The following is a 27,650-nucleotide window of genomic DNA, read 5'->3' as shown; positions in this document are numbered from 1 at the left end:
ACTTAGCGGTTCGGCAAAAAACACCGATAGAATAAGTACTGGGCTTACGAAGAATAAGTCCCGGGGTCGATTTGCTCGACTAAAGGCGGTGCTCCAGCATGGACGCAGTCAAAATGACTGAAAAAAAAAAAAGATATCCCACTTTCAGATTCACACACTTATTGCTGCTGTCCTTCATTTTTGCTAAGCCCTGTAAACGAAAGCGGAAAGTTGGACCTCCAACCAGACCTTTCAGGATACCCTTAAAGCCATGAACTTTCCAATACTCACTGAGTAACGCGAAGTCATCGTAATTAATAATGTAGTAAGCAAAATATAATTGCAGAGAAAGATATTAGTGGAGAGTATAAAACATTTACATAGAATTCCTTAAAATAGGAATTCTATATAAAAATGATTATGGAAGTTTTGATAATAGTAAAATATAAACCAAACACCAACACACTGGTTCGCCACACGTAAAATAAATTATAAAATGAATCAGAACTTACTGTTGTGTAATTATAAAATAGGACGTTAATGATTTTTAGAATGTATATCATTATTTCTATGGTCGCTTGTGACCTGCTTCAAAGTGCAGGAACAATACATATAGCCAAAAGCTTATTCCGATGATGTGGCGGAGAATGTATAGGAACTTTAATGGAATAATAACTAGGAACACGGTTTTTCTTCACTAAACAATGAATCAAAGTGAAATGTTAAAGATAAATCTCAAATGAACATAGCTGAATTTCTAATATAATGCACACCATGTCTGTATAGATGTGTGTGAGCGACTGACTTATATAAAAGGCACAACTATGTTCGGGTTTGATCTTTTAACATATATATATATATATATATATATATTCTTTTATTCCTTTACTTGTTTCAGTCATTTGACTGTGGCCATGCTGGAGCACCGCCTTTAGTAAAAGAAATCGACCTCAGGACTTATTCTTTGTAAGCCTAGTACTTATTCTGTCGGTCTCTTATGCCGAATCTCTAAGTTTCGGGGACTTAGGTACACCACCATCGGTTATCAAGCAATTATGCTTCTTTCAATTACTGTCTACCAAATCCACTCACATGGCATTGGTCGGCCCGAAGCTATAGCAGAAGACACTTGCCCAAGGTGTCACCCAGTGGGTCTGAACTCGGACCCTGCGGTTGGGAAGCAAGCTTCTTACCACACAGCTGCGCTTATATAAATGCACACACACACGTACACACACACATACACACGTATATGCGTGTATGCATCACGATAATATATCGTTTTTCAAAGGTAGAGCGTGGATTTTTCACTGCCAAAATTATGTGAAGGTTCCACCAAACCTTTTCAAAAATAATAACAAGAATAATAATCATAAGGTATCAAATTTCAGGGAAACTTCACATGAATCCGTATTATACATAATACAACACTGCATTTTAAGTCAACAATTACAGCCACGTCTATATTTAGCTATTAATTTACCATTTTCTAAAAGTGCATACAGAAATGCGTCTCCAGGCTCATGTTTACAAGCGTCGTTGTAATTTTTAACGCATAGTATGGTGGTAAAATTGAATCAAAATAGTAAGGGACGTTGATACACACACACACACATGCACACACAGAGGCACACATATATACGTGTGTGTATATATGCAGAATGTTTGTGTGTTTGTGTGTTGTTATATATATGTATGTATATATATATATATGTATGATTATATATATATATATATATATATATATGATGATATATATATATATATATATATATATATATATATATATATGTATATATTATATTATGTATGTTCATATATATATATAATATCTAGGCGTAGGAGTGGCTGTGTGGAAAGTAGCTTGCTTACCAACCACATGGGCTTACAAAGAATAGGTCCTGGGTCGATTTGTTCGACTATAGGCGGTGCCACAATGACTGAAACAAGTAAAAGAATAAATGAATATATGTGTGTATGTGTGCGTAAACGATATATATATATATATATATATATATATATAGGACAAGAACGCAAAACATCCGGACAGCTAGGTGATACAAAAGAGGGACAACAAAACATCCAGATAGACGATACAAAGAAAACAAGGACGGGTCATTCGGAGTTTTTGTAAATATATAAATGGAACAAAAGCGCAATAGAGGACATTAAATCATTCGGACAGATAGATGATATAAAGGCGGACAGGCAAAAAAGATGGATCATTCGTGGCCTTCTTTCCTCAGTCAAGTCCCAGAAGTTACAACCATTTCGGGCAGTTATACTTGAAATGGTTCAATCTGGGGGCAACCAGATTGAACCATCTCATTTAGACTCCTTTGTATGAAAGCTAGCGAATGTGTACGGCAACAAAGACAAAAAAAAACAACAAACAAACAAAAAAAGGAGGCCCTGGTACACGATTACGAATACGAACAACAAGAAATAACAACTGTTGTGTTTCGACTGAGAACGAATCAAATTAAGCTGGCGTGTATGAAGTGAAAGCCTAAAGGAGATGGACATAAGAGATGGTGGACGGTAATCAGGTCAAGAAAGAAAGATCATGGTTGACCGGACACTAGTCATGTGGAAGGAGGAGAGATTGGTTGGGGGCAGCGGGATTGAAGGATTAGAAAAAAATCAGAGGCGTTTGTATAAAAGATATACACGAAGCTTGTTCTTAACCATATGGTTTCGTTTTCCGTCCCACTACGTGGCAACTTGGGAAAGTATCCTTTTTGTTATTATCATTAATACTATTTTATACCACCCCCATTTTCAAATTTTGGCCTAATGCCAGCAATTTCGAGGGAGGAGTAAGTAGATTACATCGATCCCAGTACTCAACTGGTACTTATTTAATCGACCCTGAAAGGATATAAGGCAAAGTCGGCCACGGTGGAATTTGAACTCAGGACGTGAAGACTGACAAACTGCCGTTAAGCATTTTGCTCGGAGCGCTAACAATTCTGGCAGCTCACTGCCCATCTTACGAGTGGTCTCAAATTTGGCACAAGGCCGGAAATTTCGGAGGAGAGGCTAAGTCGATTAGATCGCCCCCAGTGCTCAATTGATACCTATTTTATCAACCCCGAAAGGATGAATAACAAAGTCGTTCTCGATGTTAATTGATCTTTGAACACCACCTTCCATTATCGTAATATTAACAAGAGCACTCAGAGAGTGTAAACCTCCGCCAAGGCAACACACCAACGTCCTCTCAACGATTAGTCGGGGATAATTTTTAAAATGAGAATATCTGGAATAAACTCGACTGCTCCCACAAACGAGAATACTAAAAATGAACCTGACCACTCTCAAAAATAAAGTTTATAAAACGGATTCAAATTTTCCTTGTCCGGTACCGGATCGATCCCAAAATTTAATGCGTTCGTTCCAGTCATAAGGCCAAGCATATTCAGCGGTTCTTGAGATATCTTGTCCATGGACAAACAACGTCGACTGAAACAATACTTCCGCAACGCTAAGGCGGAGGTAATAGTAGTTAAATTGAAATAATTATATGATTTCATATGGTAAGCTTAAAACCCAGACTGCACACCTGCGTCATTATAACTTAATTCTCACGTGTCAATATTCGAGCTTCTGCAAAAGATTCCATCTTCGTTCTGTTACACCTTTGCATTTACTCCCACCTGTGAAATAGTAACTAACCTGTCACTAAGGACTCATTAAAACGCCTTATAAATGACAGACTTTCTTCCTTCTCTGTGTATAGTCGTGTGGGTGTCCAGTATCATCACGTTGCTGTACACGAAATATCCTAGCATCTTCACACACACACACACACACGCACACACACGTATGTATATATTACGTAGGTGTGATGTATATGTGCATGTATATATATATATATATATATGTGTGTGTTTGTGTGTGTGTATATATGTACAAGCACAAACCCACATATGCACACATGCATACACATATATATATATATATACATGTGTGTGTGTATGCGTATATATTTTGTTGTGTGCATATATATATATATATATATATATATATATATATATATATATATATATATATATATATTGAGTAGATCATAAATCGGATAAGAAGTAGAGTATATATATATATATGTTTGGCATTTGAAGAAACAGAAGAATTCATTGAAACATTTATAAATTTGTAAAGCTTCATTTCGTTAATAAAGATATATACGTATGTATGTATGTATGTATGTATGTATGTATGTATGTATGTATGTATGTACATATATGTGTGTGTGAGCCTGGGTTTGTGTGTGTGTTAGCGTATCTATATAGGTAGATCAATACTCGTATACCCTCAGTATAATGAACACGTTACAACTGTACATGTTTGAATATATTTATGCGCAAATATATGATTGTGTGTGTGGGTGGGTGTGTATGCTCCAACATATCCATCTCTTAAGGTGAAAAGAGTATTAAGATATATATATATAATATATATATATATATATATATATATATATATATAATATATACATATATGATGCTAGCAAAGGCTTGGCGTTGCCTAGTGTTATAAGTAGCTTTTTAAATTGCTTTGAACAAAGACATGACCAGTTTAATTGAATGATGGTAAATTTCTTTGAAAATTTATCTTTCATGTAAGGATGAAATGTTATTCTATACATTTTATAGCATTATGGTGCTTAATGCACTGCATTAAAGAGAACATGCAATTATAAGATATTTCATAAATTCATTGCATAAATAATATATATCATTCTTATGACACCAGCACATTCTTGAGATTCTTTAATTTTTAATATAATTGACAAGCTAGAGAAGTTCTCTTTGAAACTAAGTGGTTTAATGTTCAGTCCTATTGCACGACACCTTGAGAAACTATCGTCTGCTCTGTCCCCGGGCAAACGAATGTCGTATGAATGAATTTAATAGGCAGGAACTTTGTGGAAGCCGTTGGCGTATGTATGTGTGTGTGTGAGAGAGAGAGAGAGAGTGTGTGTATTTGTGTGGTGTTTGTCTCCCACCACTTGACAATCATTGTTGGTTCGTTTACACCCGTAACCTGACAGTTCGGTGAAAGTGATCGATAGACTGAGAACCATGCTTCAAAAATAAGTAATAGGATCGATTGTTCAACTAAACCCTCTAGCATGACCGCAATATAATGACTAAAACAAATTAAATATAAAAGATAAATCGAATTGTCTAGATGAACCATTCTCATTCAAATAATAGTATTGCAATACATGCAGCAACACAGAAAAATATTTTATTATAGGCGTAGGAGTGGCTGTGTGGTAAGTAGCTTGCTTACGAACCCCATGGTTCTGGGTTCAGTACCACTATGTGGCACCTTGGGCAAGTGTCTTCTACTATAGCCTCGGACCGACCAAAGCCTTGTGAGTGGATTTGGTAGACGGAAACTGAAAGAAGTCCGTCGTATTTGTGTATATATATGTATATATGTGTGAGTATGTGTATATGTTTGTGTCTGAGTTTATTCCCCCAACATCGCTTGACAACCGATGCTGGTGTGTTTATGATCCCGTAACTTAGCGGTTCGGCAAAAGAGACCGATAGAATAAGTACTAGGCTTACAAAGAATAAGTTCTGGTGTCGTCGATTTGCTCGACTAAAGGCGGTGCTCCGGCATGGCCACAGCGAAATTACTGAAACAAGTAAAAGAGTAAAAGAGTAACATCTGCAATGAACTCAAACATATATGATACTAGATGTGTATCCAGCAAAAGCCTGAGAATTTTGAATATCGTGTCAGCTCCTCAAGTTACTGAATGTTTTTGGTTTTACGAAAAAGAACATAAATAGATTATAGATGCTTTAACTCTTACGCATTCTACATAGAATTGGATATTAATAAAGTATTCAGCAAGATGCAGTCAGAAGCTCTCAGTGTTTTCCTTAGGGATTTACTGATTGACATGGCAAAGATTAGATAAACGAAATGGCGCATTTGTTATTATGAAATGGGATTGCTTCCTCCCTGAGATTAATGATATTGATTAGATGAAGTATAAGTTTCTTAACCATTGCAGAGCCATGCTGGACTAGATTATGCAAGTATCATTGTTGGGGTGTTTTATTTTTTTAATGGCAGCCCTGAAAATTTCAAATAAATTTTAAAATATTCTACAGGATAATGTACTTTTTCTTCTTGACCTACTACAGTGTCTGCTAAATATGACTTATTCCTGGAAGTGCTTGCAGCAGGTTCCAGTTGACACTGTTGATCCTAACATTTTATTTCACATAGACGCTTGTGTGTTAGCTAACGATAATCACCAGTACTAAATCAACCTCTGTCTTAATCACTGCAGTTATTGTATCCAGGTCTGTGGCGCTATTATTGTCAGCAAGAGTCTGTCAAAAATTTAGACCATAGTGACTAGTCAGTTCGAAAATTGCTTTCATGTTTACAGAGTTGAGAAGGTAATAACTTTCTTTCAAAGCGTTGGCGATTTAATGCATGCATTAATTTCATTGGCTTTTGCTCCTTTGGGGGCCACTAGCAGGATCTTGCAACACAACTACTCCTCCTCCAATTTAATATCTATTGGAGACGGAGTGTGGTGCAAGGCTCCCGGGAAGAAGTGTAGATGCACTGTCTGAAAAACCGCAATAGCTCTGCCTTTATATTGAGACTTCGGCTTTCTATTTACCCCATGAACATTGAGAAAATAAATTTCAGCTTCTTCATGCCGAACGCTGTACAAAATTAGCAGAGTTGACAAACTTGTCCACAGTAATTTTGGTCTCGTTCTTAACATCTAATATTAATATTTCAATATTATATCATGCTTCTTTCAAAATTTTCTGTGGCTAAATTCATCATCATTCATGTTTTGGCACATATTTACTGTCTGTCCCAAGTAGACGAACTCCTGTTCGACCTTGTGCTCCATTTTGGGGCCGTTTTGTTTTTATGCGGTTTATTTTGATATCTACTGGTTATCTCTGGATGTTTAGCTCTGTTGGCATGGCCTGCAGATGATCTGAAGTTCCTGCTATGAACATGATATCATCTCCAAATCCGAAGTGTATTAGAATCACACCGTTGACGTTGGTACCACCTTCCAATCAATGTCTTTGATAATACATTCATTGAAATGACAGAATCAACATCAAGTCATACAGTGTAGAGGTCTGCAGAGGGAGGCTCACTTTGTTTGAACTTGCTGAATCGATCTGTTATGGGTCGTGAAAGCAGACCTATATCGGTGATACATCCTCAATACGCCTCCCATTGAGTTTAGATGCGCTGTATTTTTTATGTCTGCAGATACTTCATGATAGCCTTCACTTCAACACTACCGAAGGCTTTTCTATAATGATGCTACGACAAATAGACAGCTGATACTCTTTCGCTTATGAATATGTATCTATCATGTTGTACATCTTCCGAAAACCAGCTGGTCCTCTCATCATGTTTCTTCTCTACTCTGGTAACTACGACCTTTATAAACAGTTGTAGATATAAGTAAAAAATAAAACAAAAGCATATGAGAGTACGTTTCAAAATTCTTTCCTATCACTCAACTTTTAAAGCTAAATAATATTTTATTCCTTCTGCAATGAGTGATTTTATCATCACTCAAATAGAGATTGTAACGTAAAATGATGATTTTTCTCAGCTGCTCATTTCTACTTAATATTTCACATTTTTTCTCGTCTTTATTTCTATTCATCAGTTATAAAGCGTTCTCCATTTCACTAACCAAAGTGAGCAGCACTTCTTCTAAGGCAGCTTATGACAGCCTAAGACTGAAAATCACTGATGATTTTAAAAGATTGATGTAAAAGATTTTACAGAACTTTTCCACCCTGTTTTGGGTTTCACAGCCAGTTCGTCTTTGTTCTGGAGTATCAGTAGCTTCTATTTATAAAGTGCCGTTTCTCTCTCCAGTACTCTTTAGACGATTCCTCTCTTCTGCAGGCCGCTATACCTTCTTCAATCTATATTTCTCGAAACTTCTCCCGATATCTTTCGAAGTTTCGATAACTTACAGTGAACAGAAAACTCAAGAGGTCTTCCATGTTCTTCATAGTCTTCTGTTTCTCTAGCATTTCCCTTGTTTTCTCCTAGATCTTTCCGTCCATCTCTTGCGAGTTTACACTTTTAGCTTTTCATATGCGGCTTTTCATTTTCTGGATCTCTGAATCATAATCTTCATTAATTCCTTCAGGTTTCATTCTTGATAGCATATTGCAACTGCCTCACATGGAACACCTTGATGTATTGGCTCATTATCGAGACGTGAAGTGTTTTTTTTTTAATCCCTAATATCATGGATGACAGTATTTGCCCGCAGCAACTGATGGTCGCTGCATTTGTTGAACGGCTCTAGGAGTGAGACGTCCCACAGTGTACGTTTTTTGTTGGTCGGGATAAAATCAGTCTCATTTCGGGACTGAGTTTTATCGAGATTCATCTCTTTCTGGATAATTTCATGAATAGGTTGTTCTCAAAGAAAATTCTTTTTACTTCTGCCATGGTGACTAAACAATCTCCTTTTTCATTTCTTTTTCCCAATCCAAATGTTCCATGTTTCTCTTCGTGCTGCCCTTTTCTGGCCTTTGCTTTGAAATCTTCCATCATGACATTGTAAGTAGATTTTGTAAACAAGCAGGAGTAAACAAATAGGCGTAGGAGTGGCTGTGTGGTAAGTAGCTTGCTTACCAACCACATGGTTGCGGGTTCAGTCCCACTGCGTGGCACCTTGGGCAAGTGTCTTCTACTATAGCCTCGAGCCGACCAAAGCCTTGTGAGTGGATTTGGTAGACGGAAACTCAAAGACGCCCGTCGTATATATGTATATATATATATATGTGTGTGTGTGTGTGTGTCTGTGTGTCTGTGTTTGAACCCCCCCCGCAACATCGTTTGACAACCGATGCTGGTGTGTTTACATTACCGCAACATAGCTGTTCGGCAAGAGATACCGATAGAATAAGTACTAGGCTTACAAAGATCTGGGGTCGATTTGCTCGACTAAAGGCGGTGATCCAGCATAGCCGTAGTCAACTGACTGAAACAAGTAAAAGAGTAAAAGAGTAAAGAGTAAGCACGTTTTTCAAGTTTTGATGGAATTACTCGACTTTATTGACCACGCTGTTACGTATAGGTGCCCAGGTCTAAATGATCTTGCTTGAGAGTGATATTTCGTGAAAGACGGACATTTAGAACCTCCATGCATGATGAAAACAAATTACAGAATACACTTTTCGACACCCATTCTTTGCTTACGATGAGACCTCTTGCTTTCGCACCTACTGCCTTTCCCATTCTGTTTATTTAACTTGCATCAAAATTATTCATCATATTTCATTTCAAATCATGGTAGATTACATTTTGACTTTATATTATATCATGCTTATTTCAAAATTTTCTGTGGCTAGATTCAACTTCATTCATGTCTCGGCATACATTTACTGTCTGTCCCAAGTGGACGAACTCCTTTTCGACCTTGTGTTCCATTTTGGTTCCCATCTAATTTCCTTTCCAATAAACCTGCAGTTATACATGCACATGGCAAAATTATCCGTCTTCTCTCTCCCTGTCGACCTATGGATACCTAAGATTTCTAGCAGATACTGGTCACTCCGCTTCTGTAGATACTCCAGTTGACCCTTCAGGTACTGATAGTCGCCTTTTCGCATTGTTTACCTCTTTTACGACGCCACTCTGTTGGGTGGGCGAGCACGTATTATTATCACCCCTATTTATCTGGTTTCCGGCTTGTAGCGAATGTATGCTTGCGCTTCTGCAAGTCTAACTTTCCGTAGACTTGCATAGTCCAGTAACTTTGTAGCATCGTTGGACATGCTAAGACATGCTAACAACAACCGTAGCTATTGGACAGTCAAAGCTACTACTGTGAAGTACAGAAGTAGAGTTTCGAGCCACAGTATGTCTTAAAATGCTTTCTAAAAGGCTTTTAAGGGCTCCGAGGAAGCTATAGGATGTTGCACAAACACTCAGTTCTGAGTGTTTTATTTCTATATAGCAGAAACAGCTATAACCTAATGAAGGTGATTACGTGCCCTCTATTCCTTTGTTAATTATTAATTCAAATTACGGTATGTGTTCGCCAAATGCTTATTCTAAAGCAGATGTATATAGAAATCTAACAAGTTGTTATTAATATTGCTATGCCAAAGCGAAATTATTATACACTAGTGCGCGCGCACACATACAGAGAGAAAGGGAGAGAGAGAGAGAGAGATAAATACAAACATTTATTATATATGTACTTATATATAAATATGCGTGCATGTATGTTATATTACAAGAATATATATATACAGAGAGAGAGAGGGGGGGGGCAAAAAGTAAATGGAGGGGATCAATAGGTGATTCATCAACTTTTAGACATTATATCATGTCACCTTATTTATTTATTAACTAAAATGACAATTACAAGAATATACATACATGTATAACATATTATGCTTTACATATAAAAATATATTAATAAAGATACCAGTAATTATTAAACTATAACATATGAGAATATAAATTGGGTATATATATATATATATATAATATATATATATATATATATATATATATACACACATATGTCTCTTCCTTTCGCATTTCTCTCTCTCTCTCTCTTTCTCTCTTTCTCTCTCTTTCTCTCTCTCTATATATATATGTATGTATGTATGTATGTATGTATGTATGTATAATACTTATAATACATATAAACTCAAAAATATTCGGCTGTATTTGTTTAAACATGTTTGTGTTTGAGGTTCACTTCCTCATATTTAATAATTCATATTTTTGCGTAGGTTGTACAGCAACACTCGGTTAACTTTCCTCTCCTTTTCATTCTCTTCTCTTTCACTTCTCTACTGATATATGCATACATTTGCGTGGGCGTATGAAAAATACACATACGAATAATCAGTTATATTGGTAGACATTTAACTTCCACTTGTCACAGTGTTCCCACCCACTCACTAATCATGACTTAACATAAGTATAATTACAGAGGAAGTTCTTCAATCGTGACTCTGTAAATAAACGTGTGGTTGTTGTTTGTGCAGTTCAGATACTAAGAATGTTTTCATCAATCAGAACTATTATAAAAGAGACCTCAACCGATACCTAAACCATTTTATTTGCACATTCACGAGGTATCAGACATCATATTACTTAATTTGTCCTTGTTTTTAAAGAAGGTACAGCAGGAGTGGCTATGTGGTAAGTACCTTGCTTACCAACCACATGGTTCCGGGTTCAGTCCCACTGCGTGGCACTTTAGGGAAGTGTCTTCTACTATAGTCTCGGGCCGACAAAAGCCTTGTGAGTGGATTTGGTAGATAGAAACTGAAAGAAGCCTGTCGTATACATGTATATATATATATATATATGTGTGTGTGTGTGTGTGTGTGTGTGTGTGTGTATGTATGTATGTATGTGTGTGTATATGCTTGTGTGTCTGTGTTTGTCCCCTCAACATCACTTGACAACCGATGTTGGTGTTTACGTCCCCGTAACTTAGCGGTTCGGCAAAAGAGAACGATAGAATAAGTACTAGGTTGATAAAGAGTAAGTCCTGGGGTCGATTTGCTCGACTAAAGGCGGTGTTCCAGCATGGCCGCAGTCAAATGACTGAAACAAGTAAACGACTAAAAGAGCATTACATGAAGAAAATTTGTCTTCTATTTCTAGCATGTCTGATGACCACAGTATGGCTCTAACGTTAGATATGTATATATAAAATTATATTTCATCGATGTATCAGTTTAAGCACCTGCGCCATTTCTGTTTTCTATGTATACTAATATTAATATCAATGTACATGGACTTTAGTTGTATAATGATCTATTTTTCTCTCTCTCTCATATATGTATATGTATATATATATATATATATATATATATATATATATATTATATATATACCGGAGTAAACACATAAATGTGAAACAAGGTGGAAAAAGAGTACTCAAATACCAGTCGTAGAGTAATATGCTTTATTTAAAGCAGCAGAAAATTCAACAAAACCTGTTACTCTGAGTTTCACGTTGCCGTTCATCGGACAGTTTTTGCTAGAAACTGTCCGATGAACGGCAACGTGAAACTCAGAGTAACAGGTTTTGTTGAATTTTCTGCTGCTTTAAATAAGTATATCATATATATATATATAATATATAATATATATTATATATATATATATATATATATATATATATATATATATCAATATAATGTTGTTATAGATGTATAGGCATGTATATACGTATATATGTATATATATCTATATATTTATACATGAACATTTATCATCTGAATATTCTCAGTTTATTTTTCCTTTCTATTTACATATATGTGTGCTCGCGCGTGTGTATGTATGTTTCATATATCAGGTACAAGAGTTTTCAATTGTTTATTTGAATCATTGTCTCCATATCTGCGCTCCGCTGAATTCCTCTTATAGCCTGCTTTAACCACACGGACGCGGCCCTCGGTAAAGATTTCGCAGTGGAAGGAAAAATCATTTGAGTCCTACAGTTTTTCTATATTGATCATTGCTGGATCTCATCTGTTGCCTTTATATGTATAAGCACGTACATGCATTGTCCGTGACTCTTCCCCTTTTCCTCGTCCTCTTTTTACCTTCCTTCTTCTACTTTCACTTTTCTACTTGTGTCGCCTCCACTTACACCTACATAGACATTCAGCCATTCCCTTCCGGTCATTCAAAATGTGACCGCGTGTGTACCGTTGGCGATTTATTTCCTCCGTCTTCCCTTCTTTGGATCTTTCCTTTTCCTATATTTCTGACGAAGAGCTACGTTCGAAACGTTAAACCCTCCTTCTTTCCTTCTTTCCTGGGCATCCAATAATACTATACTTGTTCGACGTTCTCGCGCTGTTGTGTTTTCTCTTTGTGTTTTCATGTCTGGATTAATTTTAACTACATATATATATATATATAAAACTATACATATATATACATATACATACATATATATATATATAAAACTATACATATATATATAAAACTATACATATATATACATATACATACATATATATATATAAAACTATACATATATATACATATGCATACATATATATATATATATATATATATATAATATATATATATATATATATATATATATATTATATATATATATATATACATATACATATATATGTATACACATATACATAATGCATATATATATATATACATATACATACATATATATATATATACATACATGCATATATATATATATATATATATTATACATACATGCATATATATATATATATATATATATTATATATATATATATATATTACGGAGATGTACTTGCATAGCAAGTGACCTGATCTGAGATCGTGTGCTGGAACGAAAATAATTGCAGCGTGGAAGGTGTTTATAAGCCATATATATTAAGAAACACAGAAAAACCGTTAGGCTCACTTCAACATTTAAATTCAATTTGTCAAAATATTTTCGTCGCTTTGAGACTGCGACCTGTTCACTGACTAAATTCTGTGCTCGGATGCAGCACAGAATTTTGTCAGTGAACAGGTCGCGGTCTGAAAGCGACGAAAATATTTTGACAAATTAAATTTAAATGTTGAAGTGAATCTAATGGTTTTGTATTTCTGAAATGGCTTATAAACACCTTCCACGCTGTAATTGTTCATATATATATATACACAATAAGTATCCGGACTGTTAACATAGTAACGGAGCTAAAGCACGAAGTATGAAGCCACTTGGCACAGATTTACCTTGCACTCTGTTGTGCATGCGCACTAAATTTTAATGTTCTAGCTCACTTCTGCTTTTTACGAGAATGCTTGGAAGGGACTCTGCAGCGCGTGATCGTCGCAATGACCGTGATAGAAGAAGCTGTCATGGCGATACCTGCTCAGAGGCCTACACAAAGTTGCACAAAGTATATGGAGAGGAGTGTATGAGCCGCGCATAAGTGTACAAATGGTTCAAACGTTTCTAGGAAGGCCGAAAAGATGTCGATACTGACGAACGTTCTGGGAGATACGCAACCCGCAGAACTGAGAAAAACATCGTAGATATGCGTGCAGCTGTGTGGAGATTTCGTCGAATTACCATCCGTGAGTTATCAGGGGAAGTGCAGATTAGTTACGCTTGAGTTTAGTCCCTTATCACTGGAGATTTGGATATGAGACGCGTGTCTGTCAAGTTTGTACCAAAATTGCTTCAGCTGACCAAAGACAGGATTCAGTTGCACAAGACGTCTTTGATTGTGTCAAGAAAGATGAAAACTTTGCTTTGAAAACTTTGCGTATGTCTCTGAACAGGTATTGACAAGCTTTTGGCAAAATTTGATGCAGATTCTCTGCTCAACTTTTACTATCGTGGTCAATGTGGTGATCACACGCGATACACGTTTCTGCAAAGCAATGCTATAAATAGTAGAAGTGAGGTAGAACGGTAAAACTTATTACACATGGACAACAGTATTCAAGGCTAATCTGTGCCAAGTGGCTTTACTCTGCGTGCTTTAGCTTTGTTACCATGGCAACAGTCCGGATACTTATTAATCAGACTACGTATATATATATATATATATATATATATAATATATATATATATAGAGAGAGAGAGAGAGAGAGAGAGAGTATCCTGTGCCACTCTATCTCCAGATACTCAGGTTCATTGTACCAGTCTGAGAAACTTTAAATTGCACAGAGCTGAGTCAACCTGTTATTGAATAATATATGTATGCGCGTGTATGCATGTGTATGTATGTTTGTTTTGTGTTTTGCTTGTTTCTCTGTCTTTAATGTGTAAACCTCTGTAAGTCGGTACGTAGGTTGAGTCCTGTTGTGTCAGATGTTAAGTTAACCTTTCGATTAATAAGTACAGATTGAATATGATCGGCTAAAATTCATTCTTGAATGCGTTGCTTCGTCATGACCGTAAAAGTCATAAGAAAGGTTTCGTTGAAACAAACACAAAAATAAAAAAATAATAAAGTAAAGAAATAAAACATTTAAAATTGAAAAAGATAATAGAAGAAACCCTTCTGTTAAATATCATCCAAAGAAAGTGAAAAATTAATCAATTGACCTTTAGCGTTTTGAGGTGGTTTTATAAAAGTAGTTTTAATTAGTTCTCTGTCCATAGTTAATTATTTCAGCGAAGTTTTGTATTTCATGAATTCTTTGGTAATTAGCTTGTTGTGTGCCGGCGTTCGGGCGTTCAGGCTGTTTCTTTGTTATCAACGTGAAACTTATTATGTTAGCAGGGTGTCGGAAGTTCACATGTATCTAATTCCCTGATAACAGGCTACAACGAAGGGAAGACTCTGGTGTGTCTGTTTATATAAATTACGGATAATGAAATGAAATATTCTTGTAATGTAACAAGCCTGCTCATCTTGATCTGCAAATATCAGAAATATCAGAAATGTAACAAATCTGTTAAAATAAAACAGTGTCAATGAATATTGAATTTGTGTTGAGTTTCTAAAGCAGTATACCTAAGTGAGAAGATAAAATATTGAATGTACATGATAGAATGGAGCTTTAATAAACGTCACCAGAATTTGTATTCATAGTTTGTTACGGATGGCTTGCGATATAGTGATGGATGAAGTCTATCAATTTGGAGCAGCTAAAATAGATTGAATAAGTTATCTAATGTTGGCGTTTCGAATTGAGTTAACTTTCTCTCTAACGCAAATTTCGTTTCTATGTGCTTTACAAAATATTATTTAAAATATACTGTACAGCACAAAATATATGAGAAATTCTAAGCTAACCTTTTACTCTCTACTGAACACATATCTAACGAATTTAATAATTAATTTTGAAATTATTTTAATATATGTTATTTCGGACAAAAATTAGTATGCCGTTGCACATTGCAATTGCAGACTACGATGTTCTGCTAAAAGATACTCTTTACTCTTTTTACTCTTTTAGTTGTTTCAGTCATTTGACTGCAACCATGCTGGAGCACCGCCTTTAGTTGAGTGAATCCAACCCAGGACTTATTCTTTGTAAGCCTAGTAATTATTCTATCGGTCCCTTTTGCCGAACTACTAAGTTACGGGGACGTAAACAAACCAGCATCGGTTGTCAAGCGATGTTGGGGGGACAAACACAAACACACAAACACACACACACACACACAAATATATATATATACATGTACATATATACGACGGGCTTCTTTCAGTTTCCGTCTACCAAATCCACTCACAAGGCTTTGGTCGGCCCGAGGCTATAGCAGAAAACACTTGCTCAAGGTGCCATGCAATGGGACTGAACCCGGAACCATGTGGTTCGTAAGCAAGCTACTTACAACACAGCCACTCCTGTGCCTATATTTCCTTCATAAATTGTTACGCAAATACTTATGTTCGCGAGTTATTTATATCAGAATGTTCGTATTTCAAAAACAAGCTAAATTTGCTACAATTCACTTAAAATCAAAAATCATAGTAGCATTTACAGAAATAACTTAAATAAGGTTACAGAATAGGCATCGTGAGCTAATTGTTCTACTTCAGATTTCAGATATTGTTGCTGTTATTTATTTATTTTTTCCTACACTAGGCACACAGGGCCCGGAATTTTTGGGAAGGGGGGCAGTCGATTAGATCGACCCCAGTACGCAACTGGTGCTTAATTTATCGACCCCGAAAGGATGAAAGGCAAATCCGACCTCGGCGGAATTTGAACTCAGAACGTAACGACAGATGAAATACCTATTTCTTTACTACCCACAACGAGCTAAACACAGAGAGGACAAACAAGAACAGACAAACGGATTAAGTCGATTAGATCGACCCCAGTGCGTAACTGGTACTTATTTAATCGACCCCGAAAGGATGAAAGGCAAAGTCGACCTCGGCGGAATTTGAACTGAGAACGTAGTGGCAGACGAAATACCTATTTTTTTACTATCCACAAGGGGTTAAACACAGAGGGGGCAAACAAGGACAGACAAGCGGATTAAGTCGATTATATCGACCCCAGTGCGTAACTGGTACTTGATTTCTCGGCCCGAAAGGATGAAAGGTAAAGTCGACCTCGGCGGAATTTGAACTCATAACGTAAAGACAGATGAAATACCGCTAAACATTTCTCCCGACCTTCTAACGTTTCTGCCAGCTCGCTGTCTTTCGTTGCTGTTATTTAGCTTCGGGTTAACCCTGGTTATGTAGATATACGATCGAAAGGGTCATCCCCATATTTTTAGGGATGGGCAGGTATGCATTACCTAATGCACCCTTGTTTTATATTTTAAATAATATTTTGTAAAACAGATAGAGACGAAATTTTGAGTTAACAGTAGGATATGGTACGAGAGATAATTGGCTATTCCTTCTAAAATGTCGAGCAATTTCTTCGGCTGAGTTTTCTTAATTTTCGTAATTAAACCAGATAACTCAGTTTGAGTTGACGTAAGTTATTCATTCTGAGAATTGTATTCAGGAGTATTACTTAATTAATGATTCCATAGGAAAATCGCACTTAGCAAACTGAAAGAAACGTTGGTATTATTTCTCGGGTGCATCATTACTCTGTTGAGGCTCCTGTAAGTGATAAGTCTTTTTATTCTAATAGCTTTTTCCGTGAAGCTATTAGAAACTCATTACTATCGTCTTGTTTTCAGCTGCTCTATAATATACAGTCCTTTAAGATTTTTGTCAATGGACATAGCATGAAGACCCAGGAGTTTTCTTTTCATTCTTTGTGATCTCTTATACCTCAAACCGTGTTTAGGACAAAATCGTATAAAAAATTACAACAAAATATCAGAATTTCCTTGGATCACTTTTCATTCGATAATGAAATTTCAAACGGAATTTGTATTGACTGGGAATGTAACTTTTTGTAATGTATTGAATAACAGCAGTAGAGACACGTTAGAACATATATACACTCATCTACTACATATGGGGAAAATTATGCCTGTAGGTGTGTTTGTTTGCGGAGTTGTTAGCTAACTTCTCCTACAGCGTTTTATTGATTTTGATGAAACTTGACGCGTGAGTAGAACTCATGTCTGGAAACCTCATGTCATACTCAGATTGTTGAAAATATATCTATAATAGGGTTCCCGGAAGGGATACTTACATATAACTAATACATTTTATTTTAACAGTCAAGGGAAATAACCCATTCATTTTCCTATATTATTTGGTATAAATCAAATTGAGCATGCTTATTTCTTAGTATTTGGACTGTTTAAGATATTTTCGTAATTTATCCAGTACAACCCTTAAACAAGTAAATAGTATTTTCTTCAACAATAGATCCACTTATTTCAGATAGTGACTTATTCACGAATATTTAAACGAGATTCTCACGTGGGATTATCAAAGTTGCAACACTCTTAAATGAGACTGGGGAATGTGGTTGGATCTCTTTTAAAAAGACTAGCTTGTCATGTTTGGAAAGCTTGCCAACGACATGCCAATGACAAACACGTGGGAATTTTAAAACTTCATACTTACATGCATAATCTATCTCTCTCTATATAAAAGGCAGTTTGTCTGTCTGTGTGTCAGTCAGGTTGTACCCTCACCCTGACCACGGCTTTCAACCGATTCTGATTAAACTTGACACACACATATCCCAATGTCATAATTAAAAACTAACGCAGCGAAAATTTTGAAAAGTTTCCTCAGTTCTGAAAAAGAAAAGATAAATTCGACATGGGGTCGAGAATCTAAACTTATCATTTGCAACACATTTTCCGTTGTAGTTTTCGCAACTTGCAATCGATTTTCACCAAACTCATGGTGAAGCTTAATGTTACCCTAAGGAACTTAATTCTGACATTAGATCTCCATGCAATACATTACCATCAGAAAAAAATCGATAAAATCATGCCATTTTGGGAAATCGCGTTCAAATTCAAGATGACATATTTTCGACAATATCTTTAACAAATTGGCAGGAATTTTTTTTAAAATTCACAGCGAGCATCATGTCTGCTCCAAGGAGCTATATGGCCCTTTTGATTCCAATAGGACACGTTATTACTGGAAAAAATCGGTTAATTACATCATATGTGGCACACATAGCAAACCGATTTTTCTGCGATATTTTTTGAAAGTTCACATAGATTTTCCCTACTTCTTCATGCATGCAAGGGAACGGTGCCTTGAATGCCTTAATGCCTTCTAGACTTCATTTTACAAAATAACGGTTCAATAAGTACAAAAAAGGGTAAAATGGTAAAGTGCATTGCTTATCGACAAAGTTTCTTACATACCCGGGCAACGCCGGGCTATGCTGCTAGTATTGAATAAAGAGAAAGGGACTACCATGAAAACATGGTAGTCCATGTATGATCTTGAGAAGAGCTAATGAAAAGAACATTTTATCTGAGATAATCCTGAAGAAACGTGAACTATCAGAAGAATATGGAACAGAAATAAGACTTCAAAATTAATTTCAAAGAATTCACAGCATAGTGCTGCATATGTTCGTATATGCTTTATTAATAATTTGGTGGTGGGGGGGGGACGTGAACATTAGGTGTGAAGTGAAAAGTCTTGGAATTTACAGAAGAAAGTTAGAAACAGTCCATAAAATTAGTAACTTTACATTAGTAAACATAATGTGCTCTTATGCATGCACAGATAGAAATGGACTTAAGGGATACTGGATCAGAAATATTGTTCCCAAGTGCATAGCTGCTGCTTTATTTTATCGATATCGTGAGGATAAAGGCAAAGTTGACTTCGACAGGATTTTTAGTCAGAACGTAAGGAATCAGGAGAAATACCATTAAACATTCCGATTATCAAATTCGTAGTTGTTTGAGCGACTTATTTTATAATCAACTTATTTAAACATGCAATCGTACGAATTTTGGTGTTCAATAAAAGCATACTGAATACGACGCAAAGATAAGCGTAGATATTGGTGAGCTAAGCTTATGTTTATGAATTTTGGTTGCTGCCAATTTACTTTGCTTTATCCTATCCCTAATCCTGAACCTAAATCTTAAGCCTAAACCTTAACTCCTAACCATAATCCTGAATTCTAACCTTAAATCCTAACTTCGCTTACCGATAATGCATACAAAAATGACTCGAATATCGCACACTGATATTAATCTAACAATCTATGTTTTTATTTAGAAAAGACATTTTGTTTCACATGGTAGTTACATATAAATATATCAAAGCTTATTGATCGAATGCTTGATTACATATTAAAATTAAGTTCCATTCAGAATGAAAGGCTCAATTTTCTGTTAGTACATTATCATGCATCTTATGGCAGTGAAGATAAATTAGCAGTCATTGTTCTCTTACATGGCATACATTTTGCAATAATATCCTCAACATAATTAGTAGTTAGATATTGTTATGTCAGTTATAGTAGTATTCCATAAATTCTGAAGAGAACATAGAAAGGGAAGTATTTTGTCTCACATAAGTAAAACGAAACGCAAGTTTCTAGATTTCACTATACTGAACTTAAAGTAGTAAACTGCTACCTATCAACCTTCCAACCTACATATATACATGCAAACATACATAATACATGCATACATACATACATAATACATACATACATACATATATACATACATAACTAGGGACAGCCACTTCGGTATCATTAGCTTCTATAGCAAGATTATAAACTCACATTTATACTACTCTACTACTACTACTACTACTACTACTACTACTACTACTACTACTACTACTAATAATAATAATAATAATAATAATAATAATAATAATAATAGTTGATCACGATTTTGTGAGTAAATGCCTAAGTGAACAATATGAAACAGATACGGTTTTCAGAAGATGAAATCAACCAGCTAAGACGCATATTACAAATATAATCAGTAAGCCGAACAGTAAAAATATGTAAGGCTTTTCTCAGGTTGAAAATGTGAATTTGTTATCTACATTTCAACGATGGAGCTTTGTAGATAGTAGAAACCTAATCCTTCTTTACGGGAAGACCTCACATTTTACAGTTATCACGTAGGCACTTTAAATTTCTTTTAAAACATTTTATTACATTTAAATTTCTATCTTACAATTAACTAAATTAGCATAGAATAATGGTTTTTATTATAATTAAGATCTAAACTACCAATGTATGAGTTGAAAGAGATAGTTGAATGACTGTAAATCTTCTTTTGGGTCACCCTGTATACATAATCCTTGTGGAGAGATCTTAATTCTACAAGCTAAAATTAATTAGAAAATTTACCTAATTTGCATGGAAGTAATCAGTTAAACCTCTAATGGAAGCAGTGCGACAACGAATGGTCAAAATAGTAATTGTAGATAACAGTTACGATTTCAAGAAAATGTACTTCGGTATTGAGAGTTAATATCTATAAACATTTAATGTAATATGATTTGAATCTGGGAAAACATCAATGTTCAACTTGTCTCTCTCATTCTACACTTTTTTTCTTTGTGTATCACTTCGAGAGGTTGTGGCTGTTGTTGTTGTTGTTGTTATTATTATTATTATTATTATTATTATTATTATTATTATTATTATTATTATTATTTTATTATTCTATGTTTGACTTTTGCTTTATGTCTGTACAAGTTGGCTCCAAGTCTCACCCAGAGACCTCAAGAGACAACACGTTGGAAGTTCACGTTGTTGTTATGCCTAGTGTGCCATATATTTGGGTTTTTTTTTTGGTGTTGTACTAGTGAATGTCTAATACATAAATTTAAAAAAAAAAGTTTGTTTTAAACCTTGGGATTACATAGAGAGTATTTTGCGTAGGATATGAGCAGTTCCCATGGGCACTATCTTTTGAATTTCTGCCATTTTGGGGTTTCCTGGTATCTAAGTTAGGTAGCTATCAGCCCCTTTCGCTATTATTCCCAGGGCACCTATGACAACAGGTATTGTTTTAGTCTTCAGGTTCCACATTTTGCTGATTACTATTTCAAGATCTTTATATTTGCTCAGTTTTTGGTAGGTCTTGACAGATACGTTTATATCGATTGGGACAGTCATATCAATGAGGAGGCATGTTCTTTGTCTGAAGTCTTTCAATATGATGTCTGGCCTATTTGCATCTATCTTTCTGTCAGTTGAATGGTGAAGTTATTATTATTATTATTATTATTATTGTTGTTGTTGTTGTTGTTAAGTTAGAATGCCGAGCAAAATGCTTAGTGGCATTTCGTCCGTTTGTTCAAAATAAGCATGACCTTGCACGTGGGGCCCAGTTAGAAGTTTCTTCAGGTCGATTAGCCCAACCCCCTCAAAAGGTCCCCGAATAAGGGTTGTTTAAGGAGGTTGAACGAAACACTCATGTTTTTAAAGGTCAATAATTCAGACTCCAAAGAATTCTTCTCAACACATGGCCATGATGCTTCCCCACTACCTCTGCTCGTGATTAGAGATGCACATATCGTCAGTCACTGAGGGACATGCGCAACTGGTTATGGTCAAGGAGCTGACGAGCAAATCTGTAGTATTGAGCAGAATATTTGCTTTAGCCCATCTTCTAGGATAAAAGATGTATATGATGACACCTCCAGTCAGTTAAGTTCAAAAGCCATGAGAGCCACTGCCTAGTACTGCATCGAGGCATTTATTATTATTTATCATCATTATCATTCTTCTTCCTCTTCTTCTTCTTCTTCTTCTTCTTCTTCTTCTTCTTATTATTATTATTATTATATTATTATTATTATTATTATTATTATTATTATTATTATTATTATTATTATTATTATTATTATTATTATTATTATTATTATTATTATTATTATTCTTGAGTGAGAGAGCAGTGCATTCCATCAAAGTGACACTGGAGTAAAATATACGAAGCCCAGTATACCCATCATGACTACCCGTCTGATAAGGGTACACCAGGCACATACATCACAACCATATAGGCGTGACATGGTGATATCATATCAAGATAAACAGCACATGACCTTGCAGGTGAGGCCCAGGTAGAATTTTCTTCTGGTCGAGTAACCTATCCCGCTCAAAAGGACCCTGAATAAGGTTTGTTTATGGATGACGAACGAAACATCCATGTATCCAAACCCCAAAGAATTCCTCTCAACACATGGATATGATGCTCCCCCACTACTTCTACTTGTGATCAGAGATGCACATATCATCAGCCACCAAGTGACATGCTCAACTGGTTAAGATCAAGCAACTGACAAGCAAATCTGTGGTATTGAGCAGAATATTTGCTGTAGCCCATCTTCTATATCAAGACAAAACAATGTGCATGATAACACTTCCAATCAGTTAAGATCAGATGAGAGCCACTGCTTGGTACTGCATCAGGGCATTTATTACTACTACTACTACTACTACTACTACTACTACTAATTTGAAATTCCGCCGAGGTCGATTTTGCCTTTCCTCCTTTCGGGATCGGTAAAGTAAGTAGCAGTAAGAACTGGGGTCAACGTAACTGGCTTGACCACTCCCCCAATATTTATACCTATAGTAAAAAAGATTATTAAAATTATTAGGGGCGGTGGGTGTTTAGAAACTTTAGAACGTCAAGGAAAAACGACTTTTGGTACTCGTTCTGGTTCTTCGCGCTCTGAATTTAAACCACGCCGAGGTAGGATTAGCTTTTCAATCCTCCCGGTTGATAAAAGTTAGTACAAGTTAAGTACAGAAGTCGTTAATATCGTCTAACATCCCCTCCTCCATATTTCATGACTAAATAATTATAAAGTTTGATAGACTGGCATAAACGTTAGAGCGTCAGACAAAATGTTTTCTGATACTTTACGTCTGAAATTAACATGCAAATGTCTGAGTACTCCACAGAGCCACGTACCCTTAACGTTGTTCTCAGGGAGAGTCAGCGTTACACAGAATGTAACAAGGCTGACCCTTCGAAATACGCATACTACTCTTTTTTGACTGGAGCAACGTGAAATGAAACGTCTTGCTCAAGGACACAACACATTACCGAGTACAGAACTCTCGACCATAAGAACGCGAGCCGAATACCCTGATCTAAGCCACGTACCTTTACAACTGAAAGAAATAATTGAGTAATTATGCATTTTATGAAATTTTAAATATAGTTCACAGACCCCAAGAGTAGTTTGTCTCCCCTCAAGTACCCACAGAGTGCAAGATGAGAACTATCAGTGTTGGGGTTACATGGCTTTTGGCCTTGCAGATGGAATACCTATTTATTTACTACCCACAAGGAGCTAAACACAGAGAGGACAAACAAGGACAGACAAACGGATTAAGTCGATTACATCGACCCCAATGCGTAACTGGTACTTAATTTATCGACCCCAAAAGGATGAAAGGCAAAGTCGACCTCGGCGGAATTTGAACCCAGAACGTAGAGACAGACGAAAGACCGCTAAGCATTTCGCCCGGCGTGATCTGCGTTTACATTTATACATTATCATATTTTGATAAATATTAGATTCCGGAAAATAAATATATTAATTTGTGTATTGGTTCAGCATGGTTATTATTATCACGCTGCTTTTGTTTACAATATTCTGATACTCATTAGAATGTCTACGTTAGAAATATATAATATTCAACAGTTTTATTTTTTGTTTTACCATTGCCATTGTCGGAGCGCAAAAACAGATTTTTGCGCAGGAATACGTAAAGGAAATTACTTGTAAAGAAGCGTCAACCATCTAAACCTATAAACATTCAACATCTGCTATAGTAAGACTCAAAATAAATAACAAAGATTGTTAATGATAGCGTTGTGGTTTAGTCATAGGTCAACCCTTATTAGTCTTCGATTTTCACAAACTGTATGTGTATAATGCAATAATACATAATGCAATAAATATGCATGCTATCATTTTGATTCTCGCTGTCATCGTTTTGATTCTCACTGTTTATCGTGCATATGACGATATATTCTCGTTTCACAGATATGAGCTAACAGTTTATTCACAAGGGTTATGAACAAGGGTATCGACTCGTGTTGCCTCTGACTGATGAGACACAATGATGTCGAAACACCGGCTGTCTCAGAATCATTTCCGCTAATGAATTGCTTTAGAAGCGCACAACATTTATCGTAAAAGAAAATGTGTTTATTAAGAAACAGATCAGCGATTAGCACATTCATGTTCCAATCTACTGAAACGTATTAAGAATAAAAATGCAAGCCATGGCACTATACCATGCCTGGCTAACTCGAATTACATTGCACACCACTTTAATCACAGAGAGTTTTTTGAGGGCCGCTTGTATAATGACACAATTGAAAGCATTTTGCTTTCTCATGCTATTATTACAATAATGAATGAAAGATCATTGATTCAGCATAAAAATACTATTGTTGAAAAATCAGTAGTATTTTTCTTTTTTACTTTTCATTACAATCTTTAATTTTCGATAAAATTTTTTAAATGTTTGTTTAAATAAACCCATTTCAAGACAGTATCAAGCGGGCCGCATAACCTCAGATTGGCCAACCCTGCACTATATATGTTCTTCATTTTTTAAGATTTTATTTATGATTTGAGAATAATTTTGCTGCCATTTCTACCATGTTGACTGACCAGTACAGGTTTCCCTTCTAATTTGGAGTTTTTTAAATATTGATTTTAATAAATCAATCAGCGGAAATGAAAAAAAAACAATAAACAGTGAATAAAATAAAATATCTACCAGAATATCTAATTTATTATATTTTATAAGTAATAAAACTTTGGGAATTTTAAGATTGTGATTATTTAGTGATTACTTGCGGTAGACGTGTTGTTTGGATTGGATGATGACCAATGGTTTTAAAAATGGGTCTATTTTAAAATTTAATGAAGTTGTTACATAGTGTAAAGCAAAATAGTTCTAAATATAAAAAGTTACCAGTGAAATTTCAGATGTACTCCATATGTAAGGGACTTAAACTGAGTTTGTATTGAGGCTGAAGCAATTGCATTAAAAGAATCTATTTTTAATCACTTAAAGACACATAAGTCTTCGTTAACTTCATGATGTATCAACTTTACGTCGCACTTCCGTGACCGAAATCAATGAGGCAATTTCGTTTTATATTTTTCAAATAAATAATAATTTCATTTGAAGTCATAAACCTCTTTATAAATACTATAGAGAGGTAGTGGTGTAAATTTGAAATAAATCTATATGCTATAAGGAAAGAGAAACATTTTTTAAATACTTAAACAAAATTAAATATCTTTCTCTCTGAGGCAAAAAGTTCAGCTCGAAACACCGCTATTTTCTTCTCTTAATGGCATACGAACTTTAAGGGATGGTTTTTGTCTATATATACCATTAATTTTCTTTAACTTGTTTATATTCTACAAACATTGTATGACTTGGTGGAAAATGATAATAATGGGTTTATTTACAATTTTAATTTTGTAATAACCAATATAAAAAACAGCGTTCAGTTTATTAATGAAACATTTAGCTCTTGACAGTATCAACTCTACCAGACTGTGCACCTCTAAAATGCTGTCACACTTATTATAGAACTTTTATAACCAACGAGATCGTTGTCTGTGCGTACCAAGAAAGACACCTCCATGTGAGACTTGATCTACTAAAAATAGCAGCCGAATTTCAATCAATTCACATCCCACCATTTTAAAAATAAGATGCCAATGGATACATTAGGTCCTATAACCATAGATAATTCTAGAAACAAAATGATCATTGGTGGACGCCTTTGATAATAGATTCGCTGCATTAAAGTTGATTCGGTGTAAAACAAAAACAAAATAAATAACAATAACAACAATAGTTTGAATAAAATTAACCCTGAGTTCAATAACATTCTTCTATAACGCTGAAATGTCAATGCTTTTATCACGCTTGCCAATTCTTTCAATAATTCCCAACTCAGAACATTATGTTGAAGCTGTCAATTGTATCTTTTGATATTCCACTATTCTATAGTATCCTAATCCAGTGTTTCTCAAAGAGATTTTAAAAATATAATTTAAGGCTTTAGAAAATCAATATTAATAGTTTGAGAGTCGTGAAAACGTGTTAGTCGAATTGCGCATGCAGAAATATGATTAATAACAGAAACCAAGCAAGATTTTATAATATACTAGCAAACCCACCCGTCCTTTGGACGATTTAAGTTGCTTTCGTGGTATTTTTTTCACCAAATAATTGAACTACCAAGAAGGTTTATGTGTAGCATGGCAATCTGTTTCTGATTAACCTAGGAACAGAAAATCAAAGTGAAGACTGGTTATTGTGGAGGTCGTTGCACTTTGATTATCATAGAACATATTAGTTTGCAAGCGATGTAAAGTAGAGCTACTGAAGTGTTTTGGGAGTAGATTACGGATTATGTTTACAAAATATAGTTGCTTTATATGAAAGCGAAATTTCTTGTCAGAAACAGCCACATAAATGCTGTAAGGAAATTGAAGGAAGATGTTGAAACTTCCCCTCTGTAAGTTTATTTTTTCAACAGCAAAGGGGGCTATTTTTTTTTCGGAGAGAAAAGCTAACAAAAGCCCCTTTATTCTATCTTCCCACATAGCGTGCACATAAACTAACAGCGAATGCTGCATAAAGTTAAATTGGTATGGAGCTCCCTGAAAGATACGTATAGCTTTCGCTAGTGGAAGCAAAACTCTTATTTAAAGGGACGAATTTTTTGGGACGAATCATATGTGAGTGTTTAAAAAAGGCTAGAATGACAATGCTAAAACCTAT

The 27,650-nt window shown here is 35.3% G+C and overlaps 1 protein-coding gene across 1 annotated transcript in view; it reads left to right on the top strand.

Annotated features, from left to right (window-relative positions):
• Positions 1-27,650, top strand: part of LOC115214425 (regulating synaptic membrane exocytosis protein 1-like) — a 140,295-nt gene that overhangs the window by 11,274 nt on the left and 101,371 nt on the right. The window lies entirely within an intron of this gene.

This window comes from Octopus sinensis, linkage group LG7, assembly GCF_006345805.1.
Source record: "Octopus sinensis linkage group LG7, ASM634580v1, whole genome shotgun sequence".
In the NCBI taxonomy this organism is placed as follows: domain Eukaryota; kingdom Metazoa; phylum Mollusca; class Cephalopoda; order Octopoda; family Octopodidae; genus Octopus; species Octopus sinensis.
This window is presented reverse-complemented; position numbering and strand designations above follow the sequence as displayed.